The sequence below is a fragment of the Scyliorhinus torazame genome, chromosome 21 (assembly GCF_047496885.1).
Source record: "Scyliorhinus torazame isolate Kashiwa2021f chromosome 21, sScyTor2.1, whole genome shotgun sequence".
Taxonomy (NCBI): Eukaryota; Metazoa; Chordata; class Chondrichthyes; order Carcharhiniformes; family Scyliorhinidae; genus Scyliorhinus; species Scyliorhinus torazame.
In genome coordinates, this window is record NC_092727.1 from 40,601,310 (window position 1) to 40,617,026 (window position 15,717).

Sequence of the window (15,717 nt, forward strand, 5' to 3'; positions counted from 1 at the left end):
TCTCCTGCTCGAGACCTTCGCAAGAACATCAACCAGAAACAGTAAGTTTGACTCCAGCGATCGCTACCCGATAAAGACTCCTAGCCATCAACCTGTATCAGCCTTTTTGAATCCCGCGGGCCAGATCCGATTCGATAAGCCATTTGTTTCCCTGACCTGGTGGGCCTTCCTAAAGTTAAGTATTGGCCAGTAGTGATAGGTTTCTATATAGATAGTAGGATTATTGTGTAAGCATTACTTGTTGTATATAATAAATGACCGTTGATTTCAATCTTACTAAGCGGTGTGCTGACTTATTAATCATAACTCAAGCTTGAACCACGTGGCGGTATCAGAAAGATACCTGGCGACTCGTGAGCAAACGTGACATAATCAGAGCTAATAAACTGAGGCTAAAAAGAGCAACACTAGTTTGTTATGTAGTCTTTGAACCTTGTGTTTGGTTTGGTCTTATGCCCTGAGCATATGCTTGTGCCAGTTTGCTGTGCTCTCGATGTTCTCGGTCTGTTTTCCATGCATGGATGACCTGGGGCACTCCATTGGTGTGCCCAGTGGGTGCAGGGCTTGTTGCCTAGACTTCCAGTGGGTCCTCCATTTCCACTCCATTTCCTCCATTCCCCTTCTGGCAGGCCATAGGGTATGAGTATCGGGGGCTGCTCACGTTATGCTCAAAGACCCATGTGTGTGCAAAGATACTAAATTCAGTGCAGACAAATAGTCTGTCAAGCATTGGCGGGGAAATGTCCTCAAACGTTCTTAGAATTTTTTGGGGGTCCTCTTTCTCCTCCATTTGACATGTGAAAAACTTCTTGACAGCCTGTGGCCCCTTTACAAACAGGCAGGTGCAAGTTTGTACCTTTTATGATTTATCCAATAATCCAGCTCAGAAACAGACACTGCATGACAAAGAAGGAGGTTCTTGGCTGTAGTACTAAGCTTATTTTTTTTTCTTTTAAGGTGCATACAAGATTAGCACTAATTTGCTTCACACACAACAAACTATCGGCCAGCTTGTTTTGATACATGCAATCTTTGGGGTAATATCTCCTGAGGTCCTGCTATAAAAGTGAGAAAAAGCAACATATTTCACCCCGCACTCTTTAGTCCAGGGTCAGTTGTATTTATAGAGTTCATTTGAGTTCTGTCACCAGTTTGGCAACTGCTTCCGGTTAGGTGAGTGGTGGCAGAAATAGAAGACTTACTGCAGAACAATGCGGCAATGTAAGTTTCCAATTATGTCTCAGGAAACATTGGAAACAGATATTTTAAATCATAGGTTCCTTCTAAAACTAGTTTTGATTGCATTGCTGGAACTAGCCTTCTGAATTATATATCTGTCAAAAGCCTTTAGCAGCATAGAATACCAGGGACTACTTGCATCTATTTTACTCACTGCATCTGGACTGAGATGACATAACAAACATCAAATTTCTCAGTTGCGTGATGTGATGTGACTGCACATACAAGATATATGAGCATCTCTAAAATTCTGATGGGTGGATAAAGGGCCAGGAATAAGCTGTAACTAGGGCCTTCCTGAAATTTTGGGTTGATTTGATGCAGGAAAGGTATGGGGTGGGATTTTTCATCAGCTGACGCCGGAATAAGGACATGTGATTGGGCAGAGAATCGGTTTTGACGCCGGAATCGTGGCAGACGCCGGTTTCGCGCCCAATCGCAATTCTCCGGTACCTCTACAGCGACGTCAATGCTTTCCTGAATGCACGTACAGTAAATGATGTTGGCATATCATTAGCAGGCCTGACTAGGTATTCTCCGGGGCCTCCGCGATGCTCCGGCTCCACTGAGACAAACTCCCGACGATGAGGCTCATTGTGCTTTGAAAAGTCGTGAAACAAGTGTCGTGGCGGCTGAGGGAGAGAGAGGGGGTATGGAAAGAGTCCAACATCGCCATACTTTGCTGACAGTCATGCCTCTGGCCAGGGGGGCTTCTGCCCAAGCCAGGGGGAGTAGTAGGGAATGGCTAGGAGGTGGGCTGTGGAGCTGTTGTGGACTGCACGGAGTACCATTGCCGCAACCTGCAAGACAGCCATGCAGCTGTGCACGTCATTAACTGGACATTGTGAACTTACTACTTCAGGTCATATGGGTATCATACCAGGGCATCCCCCCGAGATGCGCTCTGGCTCCAGCCGACCCATCAGCAGGATAGGTGCGCTCCAGTGTAACCAGTGCCATCTTGTTAGCTGGGATGAGTGTGTGTGGGGAGTGTAATGTGTGTATGCGGCTGCAGCTTGTCAGCCTCTCGAGTGTCAATCACAGACCCAGCGAATCCCGCATCATTTCTCATTGGAATTGATTGTGTTCCACATGGCGCCGCTGCTAGCCCCTCCATGGTCGCTGAATCGGTCCAGGTGTGGTGTCAGTCTTGGTGTCGTGGAAGTCCATGAATCCTGCCCGGCATCAACACTTAGTCTCAGAAATGGAGAATCCAGCCCATGATTGTTATCTTTGTGTCCGGTACCCGAGGTAAAGCAAAGTATTCCAATGCAAATAGAAGCAACTGGAGTATTTGTGTATATGTTCTATTGGCCAGAATTCTATTGGGTTTAAGAGAACTTTGTCCTTATCAAATTTTGAGAAGTATTTGCAGGCTTGAGCAGCTCACATTGTATGGTCTGTCTGAATGCATTCTGGAGGTAGAAAGTCGAGACACATTCTCAGTGAAAATCAGCAATTAACCACTGTGCAAAGGGTGATGTCTGGTGACCATGTGTCTGACCCAGTTTACATTGTCTTTCAGTGTAACAGATGTGACTATTTGTTATTGTTCTGTCTTCTCAGGAGAAATGGAAACGCCTGTAACGTTCTTAAATCTTCAGTGTTTCATTGCTTCTGTTCGCATCCATTTACTGTTTAATACATCGGTTTGGCAGTTTATAGCCTAAGCCACAGTTGAATGAAGTGCTTATTTTACCATTTTACAAAGTTGAGGAAGAAACCTTCCAGGCATTTGATATGAGCAGTAAGTCGGCTGACATGACCTTAAGACATTAAAGAAATCATAAACTATGTAAATAAAACATTATTCTTTTCTTACTTACTTAAAAATTAACTTTGCTGAACCAAAAGATGGCCAACACAAGTCACCTGATTTCAGAAAGTGTAAGGTGACCATTAAGGCATTATATGGATTGCACTGGAGACAATCCTGGGCATGTTGCTCATGGAATCTTACATCTGGGACTGTACATTCCAAAAAGGAACTATTCAAAGGAAGTGGACTGCATTTGCATCTTTATAAGCATACACCTCCAGTGGAGTGCAAGGATCTGCCAAGGTAATAGCTACCCTGAACAGGCTCATCAAAATGAATAATGTCTCTTTGGGCTAATGACTGGGACATTATAAGGCACCAAACAAAAGCCACATCCACACATCAGGCAAACATTTCTTTATGAACTCATTGTAGAGGAAGGCCATTACATGACTCAAGTGACCATTCTGAAATCTCAATATACAATTCAGAACACTGAAGCAGGATAATGTGCTGTTCTAGCACCAAGCTGCAAATAATTAACAGCAGGACCGCAGGCTGACCAAGCAGTCACAAGTGCTCTTGAAGCATCTTTACCTGGAAGCCATTGGACACTGCCTGCCAAACAGACCAAGTCTCTGAATATTATGTCGTTGGAGTAGTAATCCAGAGGCCCAGGGTAATGCTCTGTGGCCCCAAGTTCGAATCCCACCATGGCAGATGGTGAAATTTGAATTCAATAAAAATCTGGAATGAAAAGCTTAACAATGACTGTGAAACCATTGTCGGCCGTTGTAAAAATCCATCTGGTTCACTAATGCCCTTCAGGGAAGGAAATCTGTCATCCTTACCCGGTCTGGCCCACATGTGACTCCAGGCACACACCAATGTGGTTGACCCTTAACTGTCCAGCAAGCCACTCAGTTCAAGGGTAATTAGGGATAAGCAACAAATGCTGACCCAGAAAGCAATGCCCACATCCCAAGAACAAATAAAAAGAAACTCATCTCACTGGATCACCATCATCTTAAAGAAATTCTGCTCTTCTGCCTTGAGCCAGAAACCTGGCAGAATTGAAACTTTTTCCTGAGGGGGAAATCCTCTGGATTTAGACTTCCTGGACTCTAGAAATCAGGTGAAATGTTACCTTTTTACTGTTAAGTTATTCACTGTAACAGCTCTCTTTTCTATCCAGCCACTGCATACACGTGTGTAGGCGTGTTTATAGTTTAATTCTCTTCTTTTAAACCTTAAAAACATACTGCTGGTTTTCAATCTGGCCATACCCTCAGGGGTTTTAGACATAGACATGGAATTTACAGTGCAGAAGTGGGCCATTTGGCTCAGCGAGTCTGCACCGACCCTTGGAAAGAATACACCACACCTCCACCCTATCCCCGTTAGCCAGTAACCCCACCAAACCTTTTTGGGGCATGAAGGGCAATTTAGCGCGGCCAATCCACCCATCTTTGGACTGTGGGAGGAAACCGGAGCACCCGGAGGAAACCCACGCAGACAGGGGGAAACGCGCTGACTCGGCACAGACATTGCCCAAGCAGGGGGATGGGAACCGATGCAGGAAGTTGGAAGGTAGTAAAACAGGGACAGAAACAAAAGGCAGTAAGGGGGAAAGTGTAAGGCAGAGAAGCCATAGTCAAAAATCAAAAAGGGCGACAGTACAAGGTACAGTGACTGAGGGGAGTTAAGTGAATAGGACCAGGAATACTAAAAGGAATAAAACGGGAAGTGAAAACATTAATGGTAAGCGACGCGGCAGGTTGATACATGAAGATATGGGTTCAACGACAAGGAAAATTAGGAGAAAGGTTAAGAGGAAATATAACTTAGGAGAGGTTACTGATCGAGGTGTTAAGATTCAGAACAGAGGTAAAAAAGCCAACATAAGTGTACTTTACCTGAATGCTCGTAGTATTCGGAATAAGGTAAATGAGTTGATGGTGCAAATCATCGTGAATGACTATGATTTAGTGGCCATTACTGAAAGATGGTCACGACTGGGAGTTAAATATCCGAGGGTATCAACTATTCGGAAGGACAGAGTGGATGGCAAGGGAGGTGGTGTAGCTCTGTTATTTAAGGATGACATCCGGGCAACAATAAGGGATGACATCGGTGCTATGGAGGATAAGGTTGAATCTATTTGGGTGGAAATCAGGAATAGTAAGGCGAAAAAGGCATTGATAGGAGTAGTCTATAGGCCACCAAATAGTAACATTATGGTGGGGCAGGCAATAAACAAAGAAATAACTGATGCATGTAGAAATGGTACAGCAGTTATCATGGGGGATTTTAATCTACATGTCGATTGGTTTAACCAGGTCGGTCAAGGCAGCCTTGAGGAGGAGTTTATAGAATGTATTCGCGATAGTTATCTAGAACAGTATGTAATGGAACCTACGAGGGAACAAGCGGTCCTAGATCTGGTCCTGTGTAATGAGACAGGATTGATTCAGGATCTCATAGTTAGGGATCCTCTCGGAAGGAGTGATCATAATATGGTGGAATTTAAAATACAGATGGAGGGTGAGAAGGTAAAATCAAGCACTAGTGTTTTGTGCTTAAACAAAGGAGATTACAATGGGATGAGAGAAGAACTAGCTCAGGTAGACTGGGAGCAAAGGCTTTATGGTGAAACAGTTGAGGAACAGTGGAGAATGTTCCAAGTGATTTTTCACAGTGCTCAGCAAAGGTTTATACCAACAAAAAGGAAGGACGGTAAAAAGAGGGAAAATTGACCGTGGATATCGAAGGAAATAAGGGAGAGTATCAAATTGAAGGAAAAAGCATACAAAGTGGCAAAGATTAGTGGGAAACTAGAGGACTGGGAAATCTTTAGGGGGCAACAGAAAGCTACTAAAAAAGCTATAAAGAAGAGTAAGGTAGATTATGAGAGTAAACTTGCTCAGAATATAAAAACAGATAGTAAAAGTTTCTACAAATATATAAAACAAAAAAGAGTGGCGAAGGTAAATATTGGTCCTTTAGAGGATGAGAAGGGAGATTTAATAATGGGAGGTGAGGAAATGGCTGAAGAACTGAACAGGTTTTTTGGGTTGGTCTTCACAGTGGAAGACACAAATAACATGCCAGTGACTGATGGAAATGAGGCTATGACAGGTGAGGACCTTGAGAGGATTGTTATCACCAAGGAGGTAGTGATGGGCAAGCTAATGGGGCTAAAGGTAGACAAGTCTCCTGGACCTGATGAAATGCATCCCAGAGTGCTAAAAGAGGTGGCTAGGGAAATTGCAAATGCACTAGTGATAATTTACCAAAATTCACTAGACTTTGGGGTGGTCCCGGCGGATTTGAAATTAGCAAATGTGACACCACTGTTTAAAAAAGGAGGTAGGCAAAAAGCGGGTAATTATAGACCAGTGAGCTTAACTTCGGTAGTAGGGAAGATGCTGGAATCTATCATCAAGGAAGAAATAGCGAGGCATCTGGATGGAAATTGTCCCATTGGGCAGACGCAGCATGGGTTCATAAAGGGCAGGTCGTGCCGAACTAATTTTGTGGAATTCTTTGAGGACATGAACAGTGCGGTAGATAACGGGGAGCCAATGGATGTGGTATATCTAGATTTCCAGAAAGCCTTTGACAAGGTGCCACACAAAAGGTTGCTGCATAAGATAAAGATGCATGGCATTAAGGGTAAAGTAGTAGCATGGATAGAGGATTGGTTAATTAATAGAAAGCAAAGAGTGGGGATTAATGTGTGTTTCTCTGGTTGGCAATCAGTAGCTGGTGGTGTCCCTCAGGGATCAGTGTTGGGCCCACAACTGTTCACAATTTACATAGATGATTTGGAGTTGGGGACCAAGTGCAATGTGTCCAAGTTTGCAGACGACACTAAGATAAGTGGTAAAGCAAAAAGTGCAGAGGATACTGGAAGTCTGCAGAGGGATTTGGATAGGCTAAGTGAATGGGCTACTGTCTGGCAGATGGAATACAATGTTGACAAATGTGAGGTTATCCATTTTGGTAGGAATAACAGCAAAAGGGATTATTATTTAAATGATAAAATATTAAAACATGCTGCTGTGCAGAGAGACCTGGGTGTGCTAGTGCATGAGTCGCAAAAAGTTGGTTTACAGGTGCAACAGGTGATTAAGAAGGCAAATGGAATTTTGTCCTTCATTGCTAGAGGGATGGAGTTTAAGACTAGGGAGGTTATGCTGCAATTGTATAAGGTGTTAGTGAGGCCACACCTGGAGTATTGTGTTCAGTTTTGGTCTCCGTACTTGAGAAAGGTCGTACTGGCACTGGAGGGTGTGCAGAGGAGATTCACTAGATTAATCCCAGAGCTGAAGGGGTTGAATTACGAGGAGAGGTTGAGTAGACTGGGACTGTACTCGTTGGAATTTAGAAGGATGAGGGGGGATCTTATAGAAACATATAAGATTATAAAGGGAATAGATAGGATAGATGTGGGCAGGTTGTTTCCACTGGCGGGTGAAAGCAGAACTAGGGGGCATAGCCTCAAAATAAGGGGAAGTAGATTTAGGACTGAGTTTAGGAGGAACTTCTTCACCCAAAGGGTTGTGAATCTATGGAATTCCTTGCCCAGTGTATCAGTAGAGGCTCCTTCATTAAATGTTTTTAAGATAAAGATAGATAGTTTTTTGAAGAATAAAGGGATTAAGGCTTATGGTGTTCGGGCCGGAAAGTGGAGTTGAGTCCACAAAAGATCAGCCATGATCTCATTGAATGGTGGAGCAGGCTCGATGGGCCAGATGGCCTTCTCCTGCTTCTAGTTCTTATTTTCTTATGTTCTTATGAATTGAACCTTGGACTCTGGAGCTGTGATGCAACTGTGCTAACCAATATGCTACCATGCTGCCCCACAGGTTAAGAAACACACACATCTTTATTTTCAAAAACACACTGATTATGGGCAGCAAGGGGAGGAAACAGATGTTTCAGTTCTCTTTCAACCTCGACAGTAACAATTCAATTCTGAAACTTGCTACAGGGAGATTTAAACTTACAACTTCAAGATTACATTTTTTTTTCCTTAACAACTACAATACTGTAACTATGACCATTCTACCTGTACTTTATGAAGGGGCAGAACTTCCGCTGCAATGCCTGTAATGTTTATTGATTAGCATGATTGAGACAACCTATCCTCATTTTCTGCCGCTGTCTACGTCCAGCTAAGAAATTAGCCAAACTGCGGTGTGAGGGCTCAGGAACTTACATTGTGCAGAATTCTACTCAATTTTCATACATCGATCAGAGTTCTGAAGTACAGGCATTCTCTACGCTTAGCAATACAAATTACAATTTTCCAATCTGTGCTTGTAACCTTTTGTCTGAAAATATCAAGTGGAGTCATTTGAGTCCCTCACTTTCATATTTTATGCGCCAACTTGTTTTTGTAAAGTATTGCATTGGTTTATAATGTAAATGAGACAATAATGCTGATTTAAAGGTAACAGAATATTTGCCACCTAGTTAATTAACTCTTTTAAAATGAATAAGAAAAATAGATTTCCCCACAACTGTTTCTTTTCTGACAAGGACATTTGGTGGAATAATTTGAATCATGCATTTTAAAATTCAAGAGGGATAATCCATTTCAAAATTTCTGTTGCTGTAAATAATTCTTGTTTCTTTTAATAAACAGCAATACTTCCAAACAACACGTCTGACACATTCGTCAAATATTTCTGTGCTCCAATTTAAAATATTATCCAAAAGGTCTCCTCCGATCTGAAATTTATGGGCATTATTTATAAGATAATGTCCTAAAACTGTCCTAATTACTATTTTTCTGTTGTGTTCTCGGGAAAATGTAGCCAAGGGTCCAACTGTCTCACTGAGAAGTACTCTGATATAGGAGCTGAAGGTTCGGTAGTTGGGCTGTGAAGAAGGCCCCAAACCTCATCTGCCTGATGGAAGAAAAAAGGAATAAAATATTATTACAATCATTAAAGCTAAGATTCAATGAGGGAAAACATTCAACACAGTCTGCTCATTCCTTTATCATAACTTACAGATTGCTCCACAGAACATGTCAAATGTCTCCTGAATTCTGCTTCCAATAGATTACCTTGGATTATTAAAACAATAATAATCATAATAATAATCTTTATTAGTGCCACAAGTAGGTTTACATTAACATTGCAATGAAGTTACTGTGAGAATCCCTGAGTGGCCACATTCTGGCACCTGTTCGGCAACACTGAGGGAGAATTCAGAATGTCCAAATCATCTAACAGCACGTCTTTCGTGACTTGTGGGAGGAAACCAGAGCATCCGGAGGAAACCCACATGTAACTATATGCATAAGCAATCATGTATATAATTATGTAAATGACCTCCGACCAGCAGGTGAAAGTGTAAATCTACCACGTGACTCTGTACCTCGAGGAGTTGGGAGTTGGTCGTGTTAGTGGATAGCCGTACTTGCAGTAGCTCTTGGATAATTAATCAGTATGAGTAGTTTGTAATATATTTCTTGTTATTATCTTTACCACGCATTTATTTTATAATAAAACACTTTAACTAGTCAAGAACTAGACGTTCTTCTGTGCATCATTCCTACCGGCCAAGCACCAGAATGTAACACCATGAGGAGAACGTGCAGACTCTGCACAGACAGTGACCCAAGCCTGGAATCGAATAGGCTGGGTGTATGTTTGAGCACAGCTGTTTGTTTCACAGCAGAGCAAAGGAAAAGCTTCACTTTTAACATTGAAAATTATTGGGCCTTTGGGTAATCTGTATCCGAATGTCTGCATTACCTCACTTTGTCCCAGTCAGCCTAAGTTGTGTGTATTTTCAGGGAAATGGTGGCACAGTAGTAATATCACTGTAGGTGTAATCTGGAAACACAAGCTAATGTTTGTGGGACGTGAGTTCTAATCCCACAAAGGCAGCTGGCAGAATTTGAATTCAGTTAATGAAATCAGAATATAAAACTAGTCTCGGTAATATGGACCATGAATCTATTGTCGATTGTCATAAAACTCCATCTGATTCATTAATTTCCTGTTGGTAAGGAAATCTGACATCCATCGTGGACGAGGCCTACATGTGACTCCAAATCCACGTGATTGGCTCTTAACTGCCCTCTGAAATAACCTTGCAAGTTAGTTCGAGGGCAATTATGGATGGACAACACATGCTTGCCCTGCGACATCACTGGAAAGAATTAAAATAAGTTATCCTAATGGCGTCTGTGGTTCTAATGTCTCTCTTTGACAGGGCAGCTGCCGCCTGCCTATGCCACTGGCCCCAGGCTAGTAGCTCCTGGCTATTGGAAGTGCTACGTGGCACTAAATACATGCTGAATTATGGTATTTGCATTTAAAAATAGTGTTGCATGAGCGATGCAGTTGAGGTGTGGGGTTGGGACCTGGAATTCATCTTGGTGTCAGGTGCATGACCCTGCTTTGTAAATCTGGCCTACTTCGGACAATAAAGATTATTAGTATTATTATCTGGCGGCAGTGCCAAAATTCCAAATGTATCCAGCGCCCCCTGGTTTGAGGTCGCACAGCTGCATGCCCCAACCAGTGTCTGGGATGGCGAGGCTGAAGCGCATCCTGAACCAATGTTCCATCAGCAACTCTGTTGAGAATGTACAGGCTCCAGACAGAAAGTGATCCAAGCCGGGAATCAAACCTGGGATCCTGGTGCTGTGAAGCTATAGTGTTAACCACTATGCTACCGTGCTGCCATGGATCCCGGAGCTCAGGGCACCTGGTTCAATTTCCGATTTGGTCCAGTCACAGGGACATGAAGCCAGCCACCACCTGGACCACACCCACCACAGCACTCATGAACCTCCGGAGCAGGCTCTGGATGCGTCAGTCCAAGGCTGCCTGCGGACTCCATCACAGCCTAGATCGCCCCCTAGAACACAGCCCACATGGCTGTCCTGATTGCCGTCATCTCCGCCCATTGAGGCCCAGGGGACTGAAATGCCCGATGCCTCCTCACTCATTCCAATTCCGAAATGGATGCTGACCCACCCGACATTGTCGTCCTTCAACGGCGGCGCCTTTACCAAATGCACAACTCCTGCCTCGTCATTCCGCTTGAAGCCCGCGGTCGCCGTTGTGTTACATGTCTCATGTTCTCATAGATACCTTGCCGATACCGGAGTATGAACTCCCCTGGTAATTGGGGGTGTAGTGTTCCCCTTAACAGGGGGGAGCCTCTCAGTATAATAACCCCGGCCTGGGTGCAGGTCGGGAAGGGGGTTCCTTCGGGCAGAGGAGTTGTTGCCATTCTAATTATTGTGTGTATCATAATAAACTTTTGTTCATTCCTATCCTACCATGCGTTACTGTGTCTCTTCCGTTGGATTCTACCAGTACCACTATGCCTTTTCCTGCCGAGGTGACTACAGCTCTCGTACAAGTGGGTAGGGTCATTGCAGAATTTGCACCTCTCCTTCATACTCAACCTATCCCATGGTTAGTTGGCATTATTCATTATGTTTCCTGTTTTTATATCCAGTGTGTTACTGTTGAAATTCATCTGCCAGGCCCAGATGCAAATGTCCAGGAGTTTCAGTGATTCCCAAACAAATCTACAGCTTTTCAGTAAGCACACCAGAGTGTTAATGGTCCAAAGAAGTGCAGGTTAGGTGGATTGGCCATGATAAATTGCCCTTAGTGATCAAAAAGGTTAGGAGGGGTTATTAGGTTACGGGGATAGGGTGGAAGTGAGGGCTTAAGTGGGTCGGTGCAGACTCGATGGGCCGAATGGCCTCCTTCTGCACTGTATATTCTATGTATGTATGTTCTATGTATTTGTGTGATAACAAGAGTGTCTGAGAACAGTGCAAGCAAGAAAGCCCACTATCCATCCTGCAGATGCTGTGTGCTGATATATTCAATTTTTATTAAAATTTATTCTCAGGATGTGTGCTTCACTGAAAAGATCAGCAGTAATTGTCCATCCCTAATTAACCTTCTCAAGGGCAATTTAGAACAATAAAGGCTAGCTTTGTGAGGGATGCTCACATACCATGAATGAATTTTTTAAAAAGCCTAGGTTTGATATGTTTTATTAACTGCTTTGGTCGTCCTTCCTTTTGATACAACTGAATAGTTTAAGAACTCACTTCAGTAACACACAGATCAACTCGGGTAGAGACCGTTAGTGAACCCATTGGACCTTTCCAACAATATGACCACTTCCTGGTTACTTTTACTGATACCAGCATTTAACTAGGATATGCAACACAGATACAGACTATTCTGCTCAACAAGTCCATGCCGATGTTTGTGCATGACTCAAGCCTCCTCCCATCTTTATCTATTATCATAATTCTTAATTCTTTCTCTGTCGTGTGCTGATCCAACTTCCCCTAAATTGCAGGTACTCTAATCCCTCCACCCACTGACTGCGGTAGTGAGTTCCACATTCTCACCATTCTTTGGATAGCAATGTTCCTTCTGGATTCTCTTTCTTGGTGACTATCTGATGTTGCCCTTCCCCACAAGAGGCAAGATGATCTTTGCATCCACTTTACCAAAACCTTGCAGAATTTTGAAGTCTTCTATTAAATCATTCTTTAATTTTCTTCTTTTCGAAAAAAAGGGACCGATCTTGTCAATTTAGTGACCGTCAATCTAGTGACTTGTCAATTTAGTGACTGGAAGCCAGTGTCCACTGGCTTACCACAGGGATTTGTGCTGGGTACCCTACTATTCGGCATGTATATAAATGATATCAAAGACTACGTGGGGGTAGGATCAGTAAGTTTGCGGATGACACGAAGGTTGGTTGGGTGGTAAACAGTGAGGTTTACAGTCTTGGGTTACAGAAAGATACAGACAGAATGGTCAAATGGTTAGATAACTGGTAGATGGAATTTAACCCTGAAAAGTGTGAGATGATACACTTTGGAAGGAGTAATTTGACAAGGAAGTATTCAATGAACGGCATGATACTGGGAAGTTACAAGCAACAATAGGGCCTTGGCATATTTATCAATAGATCTCTGAAGGTTGGAGGGAAGGGCAATAGGTTAGTGAAAAAGACATATGGGACACTTGCCTTTATCAATCGAGGTGAAGAATATAAAAGTAGGGAGGGCATGGAGTTGTATAGAACTTTGGTGAGGCCACAGCTGGAATCCTGTCTGCACTTCTGATCACCACGTTGTATGAAAGACGTGATTACACTGGAGGGGATGCAGAGGAGATTCACCAGGGTGTTGCCTGGGATGGAACATTTAAGTTATGGAAAGGCTCAGGTTATTTTCGCTGGAGCAGAGAAGACTGAGGGGGCAACCTGATTGAGATGTACAAGATTATGAGGGGCATGGACAGGGTGGATAGGAAGCAGCCGATCCCCTTAGTTGAAGGGTCAGTTACAAAGGGACACAAGTTAAAGGAGAGGGGCAGTAGGGTTTGGAGGGATTTGAGGAAAGGCTACTTTACCCAGATGGTGGTGACGGTCTGAAATTCATTGCCTGGGAGGGTGGTAGAGGTGAGATGCCTCACATCCTTTAAAAAGTATCTGAATGAGCACTTGGCATGTCATAACATTCAAGGCTATGGGCTAAGTGCTGGGAAATGGGATAAGGTCAGATGTTTTTCATGTGTCACTGCAGACACGATGGGCTGAAGGGCCTCTTCTGCACTATGTTATTCTGTGATTCTGTGAATTGTTTGCCGAGATGTGTACCCACAAATTTGTGATATTTATTCTCCACACCCTCTCCACCTCTTCGATACACTTTTAATAATAATGGCAACTAGGAGTGCACACAGTCCTCTCTGAAAGGTGGTCTAAGCAGGGTTCAGTACAGGCTTAACATAATTGCCCCAGCTTTCAGTCCTATCTCTCTAGAAATCAAATCTGTTGTTCAGTTTGCCTTTTTTATGGGCTTGACATCCTGCGGCACATATTTAGTGATTGGTGTACTGGTACTCTGAGATCCCTTTGTTTCTCTATCCAACCTAATTTTGCACTTTTCAAGTCATAAATGGTCTTCCCATTATTTCTATCAAAATTGCTCTCACATTTGTCTATGGTAAACTTCATTTGCCAATGACTTACCCATTCAACAAGTTGTCTATCCCTTAAATGCCCTTGAGAAGGTGGTGGTGAGCCACCTTCTTGAACTGCTGCAGTCCCTGAGATATACGTACATCCACAGTGCTGATAGGGAGGGTGTAACAGGACTTTGACTGAGTGACAGTGAAGGAATGGCGATATATATCCAAACCAGGATGGTGACTGGTTTGGAGGGGAACTTCCAGAAAATTAAAATGCTCGCACACGGTTACATGTGGTGGCCCGGGATTGACAACGACATACAGAATCTGGTCAAAAAAGTGTGGCCAGTGTCAAATGCAGCAACACTTGCCATCTGCTGCCCTCATGCATCCTTGGGAGTGGTCAGGTCATCTTCGCTAGTTTATTTATGGGCTCCATGTTCTTACTTATTATTGACGCTCACTCCATTAAACAAAGTCCATAACCTCCATAGCAACAGTCTATGAAGTCCATTTCCAAATGCAGCAAGATGTGGACAATATCCAGGCTAGGGCAGACAAGTGGTAAGTTACATTCACACCGCACAAGTGCCAGGCCATTTCCTACAAGAGAGAATCTAACCATTGCCCTCTGATATTTAATGGCATTACCATTGCTGAATCCCCCACAATTAACATCTTGGGGGTCACCATTGATAAGAAACTGAACTGGACTAGCCATATTAATACTGTGGCTACCAGAGCAGGTCAAAGGCTAGGAGTCCTATTGCGAGCAACCCAACTCCTGACCCCCCCAAGGTCTGTCCACCATCTATGAGGCACAAGTCAGGAGTGTAATGGGATTCTCTCCACTGGTCTGGATGAGTGCAGCTCCAGCAACACTCAAGAAGCCCGACACCATCCAGGACAAAGCAGTCCGCTTGATTGCTACCCCTTCCACAAACATTCAATCCCTCCACCACTGGCGGACAGTGGGAGCCATGTGCACCATCTACAAGATGCACTCGGCAAGGTTCCAAAGACAGCACATGCCAAACCCACGACCATTACCATCTAGAAGGACAAGAACAGCGGATACCCCGGGAACACCATCACCTGGAGGTTCCCCTCCAAGTCATTCACCATCCTGAATTGCAAATATATAGCCGTTCCTTCACTGTCGCTGGGGAAAATCCTCAAACTTCTTACCTTAACAGCACAGTGGATGTACCTACACCTGACAATAAATGCTGGCCTAACCAATGACACCTACATCCCATATATGAATCTAAAAAATAAAATAAGATAAATTACAACAGACATTTGCCACCCATGGGTTGCCTGAGGTGCTGGTCTCAGATAATTGGACTGCTTTTACAAGTGAAGAATTCCAACGTTTTATGAGGACGAACGGCATTCAACATTTTCAACGAGCTCCCTACCGCCCTGTGTCAAATGGACTAACTGAGAGAGATATCCAAACATTCAAGACGCCATGAATAAACAGTCTTCAGCTCTTTGCTACTCAGACTGGCCCAGTTCCTGCTTACCTATGTACCATGCCTCACACCACCAAAGGTGCTATACACACCGAGCTGCTAATGGACAGTCTCATTAGAACATGATTGGACCTTATGGGCGCGATTCAGCGGACAAATGTTGAAGTCCACTTTTGGGTGCTTTTGGTGGGGTGTTTCTCTACGGCTGCAGCACCGAAAAACACCCCGCTATTCAATGGCATTTTGCCGT